The following is a 15,010-nucleotide window of genomic DNA, read 5'->3' as shown; positions in this document are numbered from 1 at the left end:
GAGGGGTAAAAATGACATGTCCCTTATGCGATACCCATATATTATTGATATTACATATAAGAAAAAAAAACAGTAAAATCTGAAGGACAAATAGTTTAGAAAGTTGTTCATTAGCTGCAAATATCCTTCCCTCCTCAAGTGCAAGCTTCTTGCGTAGCTGCTCTTGGTGCTCAGAAAATCCCAAAAAAAAATCCCTCTTATTACTAGCTATTTTGAATTCTTTAGTTCCTGAATGTACAACCTTCAAATTGTTGCTCATTCCCCTCTTTCTTTTCTGCAAAAAAGAAAATCAAATGCTGTCAAAACATGGATGAAGTCCTAAGAAAATCAATATCAAAGAAAACATGGATGAAATCACAATTAAAAAGCACAAGGTATCTTTCAGAGTCCTTTGGTTAATTTGTCTTGTCTCCTTATGTGGTGGGGTTTTGTTTAATAATCTTATACTTTTGCCTTCCAAAAAAAACTTATCACTAATCCTCTTTTCATTAATCCAATTTTGTATGTTATTGTATAAAAGATCATGGGTTCTCCACCTGCCTCCACTACTGCTCCTCCTCCTTCTCCTCCTCCTCCTCCTCCTTCTCTTCCTTCTCCTCCTCCTCCTCCTCCTACTTCGAATGCATCGGCTTCGACGTCTGCCGTGAAGCGGACACACAAAGCCTCACGCCTACGATCGTTGTCCACTAGACCACCTGGTGTTGAGAGACCAGTGGTGCATGTTGATCCTGCTACAGGGAAGGCCGACGGTCCCCACAAGAAGAAATTAAGAACATATTTGGGGATTGTGGCACGTGATAAGGTGGACATCACCTACGAGAACTGGAAGGAGGTCCCTACTGCTCAGAAGGACCTGATTTGGGAGGATATTCAGGTATTTCTCTTTTCTTATTTGATTATGTGTAATTAATAGCCAAAAAATTTCATTATTGTAACAAATAAACTTTGTTTCATGTTGTCAAGCGGAATTTGATATCCCAGAGGCTTCTGACAGTAGGACGAAAAGGAAGTTACTACAGACCATGGGGGAGAGATGGAGGCAGTTTAAATCAGACCTCACGAGGAAATGGGCCCTTGCAGCCGATCAGGACGGTGTCGAGGACACTGTCTGTGACAAATACGGCATCAGCAAGGAAAAGTGGGCCCAGTTTTGCCAGACTCGCAGAGACCCTTCTTGGGAGGTATGTTCCTTTGCCATTTAAGTTGTTTTTCATATTAAACATGATGTTGTTATACTTCATTCTAACCATTTCAAACATTATTGTTTAATTTTTTCAGGATGTGCGCATGAAGGCACAGGCCATCCAGAAGCACAATACTGCCCCCCACGTTTTGTCTCGTGGGGGTTATGCTTATTTGGAGCAGAAGCTCCTGGCTGAGAAAACCAAGAAGAAGATGCAGGAAGCTGCACAGTCAGGAAGCGTTGATGGCGTCATCGACCCTCCATCCCCGGTCAGACGCTACGTGAAGTGGAAGATGGCCCGCACGAAGAAGACAAGGGAGATGACGACTGAGGCCGCAAAGGAAATCGCTGAGAAGATTGTATTCATGTTCAACTAACCATTACAATTATGTTTGAATATTTTGAGAATGCCATGTACCACTGTGTGTTTTTTGCGCAGGATTCGTTTGAGGAGCAGGCCACACAGGGATCGTTCGTCCCCCATGGACGTCAGGATGTTCTGGCCGCTGCTATTGGACGTCCAGAGCACCCTGGACGTGTCCGTGCTGCTGGAGCCGGTGTCACCATCAAGAAATACTTTCGATCGGCTCCACGGACGTCCCGCAGCGCTTCCTCCTTGCCTCCTGACGAATTACAGCAGCTGACCCAGCAGATCAGGGACCAGCTAGAGGAGTCCATCACAGAGAAAGTGACGAGGCAGGTCATGGCATCCTTCAGCCACCTTCAGTCGCAGATGCAATCTCAGGGAGTTGCAGTGCCTCCTGAGCCTGTGGTTGGTCCTGGTCCCTCCGGTCCTCGAGTGAGCACAAAGGGGAGTTGTGTTGATCCCTCAGGAAACGATCCTGAGACCGATGACTCTGACAGGTGCGGCTTGTACATAGAAGCAGATCCTACACGCCTGGTTGCCATCGGGAGAGTTTATGAGGGATCCACTGTTGTTCATAACACTCCTTTGTTGCCTGGCCAAGTAAAGGTGAGTGTGGAGGAGGTTAGAGATGCAGATGCTCCAGTTCCTGTACCCACTGATGAGGTTTCCTTAGTGGGGCAGACACTTCACACCTTCCTTGCTTGGCCGACACATCTGGTCAAGTATTTATCACAGCAGGTACTTATTGTCCTTACTATATGTTTCTTCTTTTCAAATTAGGCTATTTAACTTTGTTTCATGAATAGGTAGCTGTGTCTCCGCCAAAACCACCTCCGAAGCCCGATCCGGAGGTCGATGATCTGCTTTATCTGATGACATTGACCATCCTAGAGCTTTTCTTGAGGCCTTATCAGGTTAGATGGGATGCCACCGTGTTCGGGGTCATTAATCCAAATTTCCCCCTGTACATAAAGCACGAAGACCTCTCCAAAATCGCACACGGTGGTCAATGTCTCAGCATATCAGTGTTACAGTTGTGGATTATGTAAGTCTTTATATAAAAGGCTTTTATTTACCTAAGTTATGGCTTTCAATTCATAAATATTTAACTTTGACTTAACATAAACAGGCATCTCACTGAAACATGTATGCGAGCGGGAAATTCTGATATCTATGGATTCCTCGAGCCTCAGTCCATTCAGAGGTCTGGGCAATCGCAGTTTGAATCTGAAAGTTACATAAAGAGTTGGATGCAGAGTTCACAGCGCGATGTGTATCTTGGAGCCTACCTAAATGGGTAAGTCACAAAATAACAAAATTTAATTAATGATTACTAATGTACTAACCCATTTTAGGTTCCACTGCAGCGGACACTGGCAGATGGTGGTCATCCTGCCCAAGGAACACTTAGTTGTCTGGTTTTGTTCATTGCATAACAGGCCAGACAACTACCTTAAGGGGATTATTAATAGGTTAGTGTTGTTTTCAATACATTTGCATTGTAATACCTCAACGTACAACACCAGTTTTTAATTGTTACTCATATGGAACAGTGCTATCAAGGGTCTTGATGATGCTCCACAGCCTAAATCAAAGGCTCCTGCTAGGTGAATTGTCGTCAAGGTACGTCATTTACATAAAACTTCTACTTATATATATTTCTTTATGTGTCTGTACACTAGTTGTTTAATTAATATCCAAATTTCATTATGTATTTAGTGTAATAGACAAAAAGGAACTACTGAGTGCGGCTACTATGTCATCCACTGGATGTCCACCATCATTTTAGGAACTTTTACAAATAATTGGGAAGCGGTAAGTTTATTTCAAAGAAAATCGATTTATTTATAATTTGTATTACATTATTAACTTAATATGATTTATTTAATCATGCAATATTTTAACGACCCTAGACCATTGGAGCCTGAGAGATTAAAAGCATTGCGGATCCAGTGGGCACAGTTTTATCTCCGAATTAGAGATCAGGCCTAGGATTTAGGGACATTTTTTAACATTTTTGACATTTTTTACATTTTCTATGTAACATGAACATTCAATTCATTTGTTGATAGTTCTTTATAATATATAAATCAATTATTTGATGTTTATTATCATTAAAACTGCTTGAAAGCATAATAAAATGTTTATTTGCTGTGAATTGGGTCTTCTGAAATTGCATTTGACAGGTACAATTTTGGGTTTACTGTAAAAACAGAAAGTATATATAAAAAAAATATTTGAAAACAACATCGGTTATTAACAAAAACCGATGTTAATATCATAACCAACATCGGTTATAATAGAAAACCGATGTTAACGTTTGTATATTAACATCAGTTTTTTATGTATAACCGATGTCAGTGTTTGTAATTTAACATCGGTTATCTGTAGAAAACCGATGTTAACTAGTGTACATTAACATCGGTTAATTATCAATAACCGATGTGAATATTTGAATATTAACATCGGTTATTTATAATTAACCGATGTTATACACAAAGAACTACACCAAATAAGTGTATGCATCATCAACGTTGACATCGGTTTTCTAGCAAAACCGATGTTAAGGGCATATATTAACATCGATTTTTCTAGAAAATCGATGTTAAACTAACATATTTACATCGGTTTTACTGGAAAACCGATGTCAACGTTCATCATGCCTACACTTTTTTTGCTGTTGTTCATTGTGTTTAACATCGGGTATTTGGAGAACCGATGTTGTCATATGTATGATAACATCGGTTCTCCAAAACCGATGTTAACATTCATACATTCAACATCGTCACTTTTAACATCGATTTTAGAACCGATGTAGAATGTTCTAAATAACCGATGTTGAAAGTGTATTTTCTAGTAGTGTAAAATCGGTTAATTATTAATGACTTTTAAAATCGACGTTGTTTTCTGCTCAACAACATTTGTTTCTAGAAGAACCGATGTTGTCTTACATTCCCAACATTGATTTTTCTAAAAACCAATGTTGTTTTCTTGCAATTTTATTTTAATATCTTGTTTGTTTTTTAAATTACCCCAAACTTAAAAATTGAAAAACATAACTAGTCCACATAGTTTTTAGGCAATTCAAATTTAGCCCAAAATAATTGAATAATTAGTATCAGATAAAAGAAATGTTTAAAATAATGAAAACAATAATGTCAATACACACTACTAGAAAAAATGCTTTTAACATCATTTATTTTGGACATTTAACATCGGTTTTGAATCAAGGTTAAAAATATTAATTTTAGCATCGGTTATAAAAAAATTGATGTTAAAAAAAACCGATGTTGTAAAGTAAGAAATAAACCAGAAAAGGTAAAATATGCAAAAACAAACCAATGTTGCGTCAAAAATAACATTAGGCTTTAACTTATAATTAGTTCTTCACCTGACTCATCCGATGATATTTGTTGTGTTGAAGTGGGCTCCTTTTTTCATAAAAATATTAATTTGTGGATGAAAGTGCCTTTGTAAAAGGTATTTAATATGGGGTATGTTAGCCTTATTTTCATTTCGGGTGTGAAGGAGTTCAAATGCTTTTGTGTTTAGAATTTGTTACACATGTCAATCGAAAATTGTGAATGTTGCTACGTTGGTGTCATCATATACTTTCAATTTTATCTTGAACCAAACAAGATTTCAAAGTTTTTAATATTTATTTAATTATGTTATAAAAAATAATTCATTATATACAAAACATTAAACCTTGTTGGGTACTTGGATGATTGTCTGCATTCTCTGCAAGTGTATTGATTTCCCTCTTTTGTAACTTTCTTTTACCATCTCTCACATGCAACATAATTCAAAATTCAACCGAACCATCGATCTCATTGATTGTTGCATGAATTGTGAACACATTATCCTGTTATTTTATATATGTTAAAACTAAGAAAAAATAAAGTATTATTGAATATTATGAACATGAAGGTCATGATAGGGTTGCATACATGTGATTTTGATACCCATCTCATGGACATTATATCTTGCAAAGATCTTCTATTTTTTGACATTCTCTTGTCAAGATCAATGTTGGTAGAATTTGGAGAAGATAGTTCTTTTATTTAATGTTGCTCCATTTTTTCTACAAAGTAGTTATTTAATATGAAATTTATAATTTTTTAGCTACATCAATCAAAGAATTAGAATAAACTAACAATTTTGTTTGTTGAATGTTACAAAATGTGTAATAAAATAAAATAAAAGAAGGAAGTTCATTTTACTCTATTTGAACTTTACAAAATCAGGATTGTCTAGATTGATATTGATCCTTGTACTTGAAGTTGAGTTGATTGAATACTCATCTAAAAAATATTATTAAAATATAATTGTTAGTAAATTAAAATTACTATAGTAAATAAAATATATTAAAATTATTGTAAGCAGAAAGTATGATATAGACTACATTGAATTAAAAATATTTATTTATTAAATAAGTTTAATTGAAAATAATACTTAAGAAAGTAAAGAAACATCTAGAATAAATAAATAAATATCAAATTAAATAAACATGCTAATATAAAAATAAAGAGATAGGAAATTATGGATCAATTTTTATTTAAATGTTATTTAGAGATTATATATATATATATATATATATATATATATATATATATATATATATATATATATATATATATAATTTTATTTTGGTTATTAGTCAACTGATCTAAGGAAACCTCCAAAGAAAAACGTCCAATTGCTTTTTTTTTAATTATTTTATTTTTATTTTTCAAGATATTTTGATTATTTTATTATTTATTTTGCTTTTTTTTAGTTAAACTGAGGTTACAGCGTGAACGATCGGTTAGATTTTGTTTTAAAAGTGATTAAATGATATTACAACACAAATGATAGGTTGAATTTCATTTTATCATTTATTAGGTGAGAAAACGACTTAAATAAATGGTAAAAGCGCGATAAAGACGAAAGTAAAGAAAATCGAAAATGAACGAAATAAAGATGAAAGCCAAAAAAACAAGAAATGAATTGAAAGTCTAGGATTCAAAAACTTACCCGTTGAAGAACGAAAAACGAATGAAGAACGGATGAAGAACGGTGAAGAACAACAGAAAACCTTCACGAATTCGCTCACGGAAACATCTCGGAAGCGTTACGGAAGCATCTCAGCTTGGATTTTCTTCACGAAAACAATTTTTTCCACCAAAAACAGCTGAAATACATAGCTAGGGGGCTAAGGGATCCTTAAAACAACCCCCTTCAGACTATTTATAGGAAAAAGGGGAGGAGGTTGCTGCCCAGCTCGCCCAGGCGAGCTGGGTTGCTTCCTTCAGAAGCAATCCAGCTTCGAAAAATACTTTGGTAGACCCACTTAAAAATTTCAAAATTGTTATTCGCACCCCCTATTTAGATATGTTCACCCCCCTTCTTTCGTAATTTACGGAAAAGTTACGGAAGCCTATAGGACTTGATTTTTTTTTCTTTTTTCTCTTCCTTCTCACCCATATTAAGTGAAATATGCTTATTTAGGGTTATGGGAATTTTACGAAAGCATTACGGGTGTCCCGGAAGCCCATTTTTCAACAACACAGGGGAGGTGGTTGCCACCTAGCTCGCCCAGGTGAGCTCAGCTAGCCTAGGGGAGCTAGGGTGCTTCCACCTTAAGCAAGAAAATGCCCAGAAACCTCTAGAAGGGCCCAAATTTGAAAATTACTATTTGCACCCCCATTTTACTAAATACACCCCCTTTGCCCTTTTTTGCTGATTCTTTTTCCGTAACGTTACGGAACCTCACGAATTACATAACGATACTTGTTTTCTTTTCGTAATGTCACGAAACTTTACGGATTACGCAACCATCCCCTCTTCGGCTTCTGGAATGTTACGGAACTTTACGGATTGCGCAATAATGTTCTTTCAACTCCCGACATGTTGCGGAACTTCACGGATTGCCTCACGATGGGCATCAAGTACCTCAAAGTGATCAAGCGAAGGTCGCATCCCAACAAACAGATGGTCCCCGGATGAAATTAGGGTATGACAACACGTGTATTAATTGTTTCTATGTTCCCATCTTTTTGGCTGGTTGTCCTTATTAAATAAAGTTGCTTGATTTTTGCATTGGATTACTTCTGTTTTGTTGTCTAAAAGTTGTGAAAACATGTTAATCAACTTCAGTTTGAGCAATGATTGTTGTTGATCCTCAACAATTTGGGCTAAAACCCCAGTGTAGTAAACACTGTGGTGTATCAAGAAGAAGTAGCAAAATATGAACGAAAGGAAGGGAACATGGGGAATTCTCATTAAGTTCTACTAAGAGAGACACATAATGAGAGGTAGCGAAGCTTCAAATATTTGAAGTTCTAGCTAGTACACTTGAATTATTATCTTTTTTCTTAAGCTCCTTTACCTCTACCTGGTAGTGGTTGGGGTTGAGTAGGCTTATGTGACAGGGCAGCAGAGATTGGGAAGTTAATTTATGGTTTTGGGTTGCAGATGAGTGATTTCAGTGATAAGCTAATGATAAAGTTTCTGTGGGGATGTAATTGTGTTTAGATGTTTTGAAGGTATTTCTAGATTAAAGGTTAACATTCATAAGACCTAAACCTTGCCGACAAGATGAAAATGGTTATGGGGAGGCAAACTTGCAGAAAGAATTTTAAGTGTCATGATTTGTTGGCTCTAGCTATCTGCTTGGAGCCAACTATGTAATTGGATTTTTGGATGTTACTATTATTCATCAATTAGTTACCATTGTCTGCAACGTTTTCAGTTTAGAGTGGAGGCATGCGGACAAGCATGTGAGTATGACTATGTACTATGTAGTGCATGTATAGGTCATGGGAGAAAAGTCTATTGGCAAATGACTGAATTGATCTTTCTCCCAAAAGAAATGACAGGAATACACTCTTTTAAGCACACTCCTTCTTCGCATCTTCTGTTGGTCAAAGGAAAGGCATGAGTGGAATCTTAATAATAAAGGCACTCTCTAAATGATAATGTTCTTCTTCTTTCTATGATAGTACATGATAATGGTAGAGGACGTAGCTACTTGTTACAATATAACTACCGTGGTACTCCAGTCAAGGGAAATTCGATAAAGTAATATTAGTAAAATTGTGCACATCTGATTAAGTGGAGTCTTTGTTTTTTACAGTGTGGGAAGCGTGTTAAGTACACACATCTCCCCCAACATTTTCACATCAAAGAACCAAAGTAACTAAAAGCAACAAAATTGCTTCCTAGAATATATGTACTATTTTTCCTTTAAAATAAGACTTTGATCATGTATGGTTATTAGTATTAGAGTAAATTACTCTAACATGTCTTTAAAAAAAATTCTAACCACAAGTTTTTGTGAAATTATACATTTTTTTTACATTTATACTAATTTTCTTAATTATTTAAAAAGCATTAGACCAACACTTCTTCTATATTACACTAATTCCTCAAATGTTGCTAAAAATGTTAAAAAAATATGAAAAGTTGGTGTAATTTCACAAAATTCCTAAGATGATTAGTGAAATTTACTCTACTCTTTGATTTATTTTTTTTCTAAAAAAAAACAGTAGAGGATAACTAGAAGAGATTAAGTACTAAAAAATTACCGAAATTTTGTTCCAAATCTAGGCTGGTCCAGAACACTATCTGTTGCAGCTTCTGCCTGATACTCATTTTGAATATTTGAAGTTTTGAACTGACCTTTCTAGTTTCTACACACAACTATTCAATCAATATAAAAGAGAATCAAACTTCAAAATGCTGACACATAGTTCACCTACAAGGCTACTCTACTGAATAAACTTCATAATAATTGATGAAAGTTTTTTTTTTTTGAACTAACACGGTACTTTCTGTACCTGGTCTTGGCTACTTCTGATTAGAAAGTGCAAACCCTATGTTGAAAGAACCAACACAAGGACAAGGACAAGCGTGAATTATAATAGAAGCAGAGGAAATAAGGGGGGACACAGAGGATGGGATTTTTGTGATTTTGTGGAAACTTAAGATACCACCTAAGGCAGCGGTATTTACATGGCGGCTTATCAAAGACCGCTTACCAACAAAGATGAATCTAAGAGGGAGACAAGTAGAGATAAGTGACCCAATGTGCCCGTTATGCAACAATTCGGAGGAGGTTGCATCACACCTTTTCTTCAATTGTTGTAAGGTCCTCCCCTTGTGGTGGTAGTCACTCTCATGGGTTAATTTAGTGGGTGCTTTCCCGAAAGAACAGGAAGATCATTACATGCAGCACAACAGAAGGAATGCTACACGAACATAAGATGGAGCTATTGGTGGATAGCCCTCACAAGGACCATATGGCAACATAGAAATAAGGTGGTCTTTGATAACCAAACTTTTAATGCAAGCAAGCTGATGGATGAAGCGCTTCTTCTAGTCTGGTCCTGGCTTAAAGCTATGGAGAAAGATTTGTATACACATTTTAATCAGTGGTCTTCCAATTTGACAGATGCCTTTGTGTAATTAGAAAGGGAGGGTACATGCTGAGACCTCTTCCAAGAGGTGCAGCATATATGTACTTAAGTTATGGGGTGTAGCTGGTCCATAATAGCTAAATGTTAATTTCATCTTTTGAACCTGCTATGTGTTTAAACTATACTTGTACCTATAGTACCTTTGGTACTCTTTTATATATATAATATATATCTACTTTTGCTGAGCCAAAAAAATAGTGTGTGTTTTGTGCAACAGGAGCAGGAAAATTCCACGGTGGTGTGGAAAGAGGTTTCTAGAGGAACAACATGAGGAAAAGACAAAATAGCTGTTATAAATAAGCTGGAAGCAAGTCCTAGTTATTATCATCTAATGCTAACAGAAAAAAAAAAAAAACTAATGTGGCACACAATTATGACGTGATATCATATGTTGCTAAGTTAGTCATGTAAAAATACTTGCTTACTATGACGGGAAAGATTAAAAAAGGTCAAGTAGTTTAGTAAAAAGAATTGAATGGATCATACGTTTTGATCCTATATGTCACAAAGGGTCAATTTAGAAGACCATGAAAATAACATGTTATGCAACCCCTTAAAATCGCATGTCAGCTATTTCCATTAGTTATTGTATGATATTGCGACAAAAGGACATAATAAAGATCATAGTAGAGGGCTCAAAAGAACAATTACATGCCATGAATAAAAAGGAAAAATAGATACATGTTTGTCATTTGTGGAATTTGAAAAACATTTTTAAAACTATTATAATAAATATCAATTACTAGAAAAAATAAACAAACCTGCAAATAATTAAAGGAGTTCTTCCCAATGTGATTCTTTGGTGCCTGATTCAGCCAGAAAAATAATAAAACTTTAGTCAATCAACCACATCGATGACAAAAATTTGCCTAATATGTACAAAATAATTTGTGTCAATCAACTTCATATTATAAAAAAATAAATTGCAAGGCATTTACTAAAGAAACCAGTGAAGACAGAGTTCCAAGACTATTCAACCCCAGATTAGATAATCTGTCGTAGACTACCCTAGTATGAATAGTTTTTTCCTAGAATTTTGGTTCCCAAATATCTCCAATTTCCACTTTTAATATATTCCTTGGTAAAATATTCAGTAACTGCTCCAAAATAGCATGGGACTAGTGGCTTTGGAATTGGAAATAGTGACTCCAAATATTTTGTTTTTGAAAAATCAGAAAGACCAAATAAAGAGAGAAAGGTTGTGGAAGAATGCAACTGACAGAACAAGTATGACTAAAAGGAAAATTATCAAATATCCTGCAGCTTGGAAAGAGAAGCAAAAGAGATTCAAAGAAGCTACAGAATACGACATAACTGTTCAATATCCTCTACAAAATCAAGAGTCCACTAAAAGAAACTGACAACAGCAACAATCAAACCCCCTATTTTATCCCCACCCATAACAAAAAAAAAAACTCCTCCCAAGTAAATTGAAATAAGCTCATAACTGAGAAATGCAAACATAAGCACGAGGAAAATCATGAATAATCCATCATATACAATCCACTTTCTTGCTTTATTTATTTTGATAGAAAGAAAATATTCATTTTTATAAAAGCAAAAGGCAGTTCTTCCAACAAAACCTGTGGATCCTCAATGGCAATAACACTTGGTTGTCCTATGTTTAAAAACCCTGAGAAATGACAATGGGAAAAGTTTAATAACCTATAGGGGATAAATTATACAGCATAACTGAAAATAACATTATTTCACAACCAACAATTTCATTTATTCATCCAGTACGCCTGTCTTGTAAAATTTTGCTTGTCATTCCAGTTAATGTCATGCTGTATATGAATATATAATTGGATTTTAAGTTTTTTTGTCTTAATCACATGTATCTTCCACTGGAGACAATCTTTAATTTCCAACTCAGATTACCATTATTGACAGTAAAACTCTCCCTTCAAGTATTTAAGACAACTATGTACTAGGATTCGAACAAAGTAATTGGATTTTAAGTTGAAGCAATATGTTTGACAATGTTTGCATTGTTGGATAAAATATTGAATTTTACTACTAACAAAACATAAATGATACATCACTTCAAAATTAGTTTTAACCAAGATTGATTTCAAAAAAACCATTTTATCCAAATCATTTTAAAACTTTTATTAATAAACATACAAACACAAGCAAGAATTTAATAACACTTTTCATATATTAAAGAAATTGGAATATTAGTGAAAATAACAGAGAGTAACAAGATGTTACTCCTACAGGACCTGATGCTTTTGGTCTTTCTGCATTATTTTTAGTAGTGGAAAGTGGAAACTATATGATCTTAAGGTATATCTGCCCTAAAGATCTCATAAGAATCCTTGTTAAGAAGGATCAAAGAACTGAAAGTGCTAATATCCTGCCAAGTTTAGTTGATTTCAGAGTTTTAAGAGTTGTTGTAATACTTTATTTTATATTGTTTTATCTTAATTTTAGGCACATGCAATTTTTGGTTTTAGATTTAAGATAACTATCTTAATCTTTCAAAAAAATTCCGATGACCCTAGTTATTGAACTTGTTTTGCTGTCTTTTTTGTTCTCTTTTATTTCTTACTTATCATGCAGCTGGTATATTACCTAGTTTCCTTGGTTCTTTTATTAGTCTTCTCAAGAGGAGGCTATAAAATAGAAGGACGTCCTGGCTACAGAAGTTTCCTCTCTTAGATGAGAGTTGCAACAAGAAAGAGATGAGCGAGACCGGCAATTATCTCAAGTACAAACTTTAAGTTCTGAATTAGAGAAAGTTAAAGAATCTAGGAAACACTCCTACACTGAATTGGACAGCTTGACCTTAAAAGCTAATGATCTGGAGGTTGGTTTGTATACCCTATTTATTTTAATTAAATATCACACCATTCTGTTATTGTGGAGTCATGAGAGGATGAGCTTCCTTCCTCCAGGAAAAATGTTCTTTGAAAGATAATCTGATAAAGGCATTGGAAGAGCAACTAGCAACTGCAGAGAAGAAGCTGCAGGTAATCAAGAATTTTTTTTAATAGTTGTATACTACTAGGTATAGAACCATTTGATATATTTGTTAGATAAAGAATGTGAAATTTTACCTAATTGCTTAATTCTTTAGTTGGTCCTTGACATATACATTATGATGATTATTTATCTTATTCATAGATTTTGTTCCTTGTTAGGTGTCTAATATATATGCATACAAGACAAGGACAGAGTACAAAGGACAACAAAAATTTGTGAATGAGTAACAAAGACGCTTAGCAGATGCTGAATATAAACTTATAGAAGAGGAGAGGCTGAGGAAAAAATTACATAATACCATTTTGGTAATTCCCTGAACCAAAACGTTGATAATAATAATAAAATAATAATTGACACCTTAATAATCTTCATATTAATAGGAGTTAAAAGGGAACATTCGTGTATTCTGTCGAGTGAGGCCTTTATTAGCTGATGAAAGTTGTAGCACAGAAGGCAAGATTTTCAGTTATCCAACATCAATGGAAACTTCTGGACGAGCCATTGACCTAGCCCAAAATGGTAAATCTGTTGTGATCATGTATTTTAAACAATTCTTATTTCATTTTCCTTGAATTAGATTGTGCTGTAAAAATATCAACTCATGTTGCTCTTGTTTTGTTCTTAGGCCAAAAAATTCTTTTACATTTGATAAAGTTTTTACACCAGAGGCATCACAAGAAGAAGTTTTTGTAGAAATTTCACAGCTTGTACAAAGTGCTCTTGATGGTTACAAGGTAATTTCAAAGTTCTTCTGCCATCTCTAAAGCATTATTCATTTAAAATCGTATATACATATGGATCAACCATTTAATGCACTATTACTAGTCAACTTTGGAAAAGCAGAATTCTAAAACCCTTTATTTTCTATACTCACTTTCATGTTGTATTGTATTTTTGCCCTTCTTTGCCCTTTGATTCTTTGGTTCTGACATATCAGTGTTATGAGACACATGTCTATCTGTTAGATTTGGTGTTGGATGTTGCCTTTCTAGCATGAATGTTTGTAAATCAATATATATACTATATACATTGATGTCTAATAATATGGAGATGTTTTTTCTTTTCCAGGTTTGCATCTTTGCCTATGGCCAGACAGGGTCAGGGAAAACCTATACAATGATGGGAAGGCCTGGACATCTAGAGGAGAAGGGCTTGATACCTCGTTCATTAGAGCAAATATTTCAAACAAAGCAGTCTCAACAACCTCAAGGCTGGAAATATGAAATGTAGGTAACAGAGTATTTTTCTTCTTAATTTTTCACCATTGCAATGTGTATAAAATTATAAATATGACACAGAATTGCTGATAAGGTTTTCCTTGCAAAATTTACAGGTGTCAATGTTGGAAATATACAATGAAAGGATCCGTGATCTGATATCTACCACAACACGCATGGAAAATGGTACTCCCGGAAAACAATATACAATCAAACATGACGCAAATGGAAATACACAAGTTCCTGATCTCACAATAGTGGATGTTCATAGTGCTAAAGAGGTTGCATTTCTTTTAAATCAACCTGCAAATAACAGGTAACTAATTTCTAGTGTTTATTCTATTGTCTTGTAAGGTGTAACAAACTAATCTCTAGTGTTTATTCTATTGTCTTGTAAGGTGTAACAAACTATTGCATCTTTTAGCTATATATGAAGGTGATGCTATGCTGTCCTAATTAAGGAGGTAATAAATTTTACACTCTTCACAATTTTTCAAGTTGCCCATTCTCTATGGCTTTCTTTCCCTATTCCAAATTTCCAATAGTTTTTTTGGTCTAGATTAAAGTTATCATTCACTAAGACAATCTTATTGGAATCTAATAAAATGAGTACAAAACCAAATTTCCAATAGCTAACAAGCCACAGTTAACAATGACAGAATCAACATCCAGAATTCTGGATCTATGTTGACACATCTATCATAAAAATACAATATCTATTTAAAATTAAAAATATATGAAGATTGGTTTTATTATTAGGAATTGCATACCATAATTTTAATATTATGCAGGCGTT

General features: G+C 34.6%; 1 pseudogene; it reads left to right on the top strand.

Annotated features, from left to right (window-relative positions):
• Nucleotides 1-14,670, top strand: part of LOC106794777 (kinesin-like protein KIN-14M) — a 17,966-nt pseudogene extending 3,296 nt beyond the window's left edge.
• Nucleotides 14,671-15,010: the final 340 nt, after the last annotated feature.

Source organism: Glycine max, chromosome 10, assembly GCF_000004515.6.
Source record: "Glycine max cultivar Williams 82 chromosome 10, Glycine_max_v4.0, whole genome shotgun sequence".
Classification (NCBI taxonomy): Eukaryota; Viridiplantae; Streptophyta; class Magnoliopsida; order Fabales; family Fabaceae; genus Glycine; species Glycine max.
Note: the sequence above shows the minus strand (reverse complement) of the source record. Positions and strands in the feature narration are given on the sequence as shown.